This window comes from Babylonia areolata, chromosome 27 (assembly GCF_041734735.1).
Source record: "Babylonia areolata isolate BAREFJ2019XMU chromosome 27, ASM4173473v1, whole genome shotgun sequence".
Taxonomy (NCBI): domain Eukaryota; kingdom Metazoa; phylum Mollusca; class Gastropoda; order Neogastropoda; family Buccinidae; genus Babylonia; species Babylonia areolata.
The window spans coordinates 41230740-41234231 of record NC_134902.1 but is presented as its reverse complement, the minus strand read 5'-3'; positions in this window follow the sequence as shown (position 1 = coordinate 41234231).

Genomic DNA, 3492 nt, shown 5'->3' with positions numbered 1-3492 from the left:
TGATGAAAGTCTCTCCTTTTTTTGTCGACATATTTATTTACTGTCTGAAAGTCTTTCCCTTTATTTGTTGACTGAATGTATTGCTGTTGAAGTCTTTCCCTTTTTTGTCTCACAAAATTTTTGACTGAAGTTTTCCTTTATTTTGTTGACGAATGTACTGACTGTCTGAACGTTTCTTTTATTTTTGTCTGACATGATATGTATTGACTACTGAACGTCTCTCCCTTTTTTCTTTGACATGATTGTATTGACTTTTTAAAAACTTTTCCCTTATTTTTTCTGAATATATTACTGATAACGCTTTTTTTCCCTTTTTTTTTTTTTCTGACAGAATGTATTGACTGATGAACGTCTTTCCCTTTTTCTTCACATGATATTATCTAAAAGAACGCTTTCCCTTTATTTTGTCTGCATGATAGTACTGATGTCTGAAACTCTTTCCTTTTTTTTTGTCTGAATGAATGTATCTGACTGAACCCCCCCCCTCCCTTATTTTTTGTTGACTAAATTACTGACTGAAAGTCTTTTTTCCCCCTTTTTCTTCTGACATGTATTACTGACTGACTGAACGTCTTTCCCTTTTTTGTCTGACATAAATTTTTATCTGCTGAACCTTTCCCTTATTTGTCGACATGATATGTATCGATACGAACGTTCTCCCCTTTTTTGTTGACATGATATGTATTGACTGAAGTCTTTTCCCCCTTCATTTTGTCTGACAGATAAAGTTCTGACTTCTAAGCCTCCTTTATTTTTTGACATATATTATCTGAGCTAAAAGTCCCTTTTTCCCTTTATTTTGTCTGACATGTTTTTATCGATGAAGTCTTCCCTTTAAACGTCTGACATGATTTATCTACTGTCGAAGCTTTTTTTCCCTTTTTTTGTCGACATGATATGTTTGACGTCTGAAGTTTTTCCCCTTTTTCTGTCTGACATGTTTTCGCGACTGAACGTCTCCCCCCCTTTTTTTCTGTTACATGATATTTTTCTACTGCTGAACGTCCTTTCCTTTACGTCTGACATGATATGTATCTGATGATGAGTCTCTCCCTTATTTTTGTTGACTGATATGTTTTGACTGAACGTCTCTCCCTTTTTTCTTCTGAATGAATGTACGACTGACTGAATGTTTTCCCTTTTTCTGTTGACATGAATGTATCTGACTAACGTTTTTTTTTTTTTTTTTTCTTATTTTTTTTCCCGTCTGAATGTATGTTCGTACTAAACTCTTTTCCCCCTTTTTATTCTGTCTGAATGAATGTATCTGACTGAACGCTTTTTCCCCCTTTATTTTGTCTGACATGAATATGTATCGACGTCTGAACGTCTTTCCTTTATTCTGTCCAGGACATGATATGTATCTGACTGACTGAACGTCTTCCCTTTATTCTGTCTGACATATATGTATCTGACTGACTGAACGTCTTTCCCTTTATTCTGTCTGACATGATATGTATCTGACTGAACGTCTTTCCCTTTATTCGTCTGACATGATATGTATCTGACAGAAAGTCTCTCCCTTTATTCTGTCTGACATGATATGGTATCTGACTGACCGCTCTCCTTTATTCTGTCTGACATGGATATGTATCTACTGTCTGAACGTCTTTCCCTTTATTCTGTCTGACATGATAGGTATCTGACTGAATCGGCTCTCACCTTTATCTGTCTGACATGATAGTATCATGACTGAATCGTCTTTCCCTTTATTCTGTCTGACATGAGATGGATCTGACTGTCTGAACGTCTTTCTCCCTTTATTCTGTCTGACAGGATATGTATCTGACTGAACGTCTTGCTTCCCTTTATTTGCTGACATGATATGTATCTGACTGGATCGTCTCTCCTTTATTCTGTCTGACATGATATGTTCTGACTGTCTGAACGTCTTTCCCTTTTTTTGCTGCATGATTGTATCTGACTGAACGTCTTTTCCCCCCTTTTTTCGTCTGACATGATAGTATCTGACTGGAACGTCTCCCCTTTTTCCCCTTTATTTGAAAGTTTCCTTTTTTGCAAAAATTATTAAGTCTGAAGTCTTTCCCCCCTTTTTGTCTGACATGATTGATCTGACTGAACGTCCCCCTTTCCCTTTTTTCTGTCGAAAGATATTACTGTGAAAAGTTTTTCCCCTTTTTCTGTCTGACATGATATGTATCTGACGGGAACGTCTTTCCCTTTATTTTTCGACTGAATGTATTGACTGTCTGAACGTTCTCCTTTATTCTGTCTGACATGATATGATCTGACTGAACGTCTTTCCCTTTATTCTGTCTGACTGATATGTATCGACTGTCTGAACGTCTTTCCCCTTTATTCTGTCTGACATGATATGTATCTGACTGTCGAACGTCTTTCCCTTTATTCTGTCTGACATGATATGTATCTGACTGTCTGAACGTCCTTTCCTTTATTCTGTCTGACGTATGTAATCGACGAACGTTTTCCTTTATTTTGTCCCGAATGAAAGTATCTAAATGAACGGCTTCCCTTTTTTCTGTCTGACATGATAGTATATGTTGAACGTTTTCCCTTTTTCCCTTTTATTTTTTTCAAATTTTTTTTTCTGTCTGACTTATTTATCTGACTGAAAGTCTTTCCCCTTTTCTGTTGAATGTATGTTCTGATGAACTCTTCCTTATTCTGTCTGACATGATTGTATCGACTGAACGTTTTTTCCCTTTTTTTCTGTTGACATGATATGTACTGATGTCCCGAAAATCTTTCCCCTTTTTTCTCTTTTTCTTTTTCCTTTTTTCTTTTTGAATATAAGTATTGGACGACGTCTTTTTTTTCCCCTTTTTTCGTCAATGAATGTTTCTGGGCTGAACGTCTTTCCTTTATTTCGACATGATATGTATCCCGATGAACGTCTTTCCCCCCCCCCTTTTTTTTTGTCTGACATGAATTTTATCTGACTGAAGTCTTTCCCCCTTTTTTTCCCGTCCGCCTGAAGCGATGCTGAACGTCTTTTTTTCTTTTTTTCCCTTTTTTATTCTGTCTGACTATTGTATCTGCCCGAACTCTTTTTTTTCCCTTTTTCTGTCTGACATGAATTATTCTGGAACGTCCCTTTCCTTTATTTGTCTGACTGAATGATTGATGCGGGAAAGTCTTTCCCTTTTTTTGTTGAAATGATATTATCGAGAACGTCTTTCCCCTTTTTTCTGTTGACATGATATGTATCGACGAAGTCTTTCCCGTATTCTGTCTGACAGAATGTATCTGAATGAATCTTTCCCCTTTTTCTGTCTGCAAGAATTATTGACTGAAAAGTCTTTCCCTGTATTCGTCTAAGTATGTATTGATGAAAGTCTTCCCTTATTCTGTTGACATGATATGTATCTGATGAACGTTTTTTTCCCTTTATTTGTCTGAATGATATTATCTGCTGTCTGAACGCTTCCCCTTATTCTGTCTGACATGATATGTATCTGACTCTGAACGTCTTTCCCTTTATTCTGTCTGACATGATATGTATCTGACTGA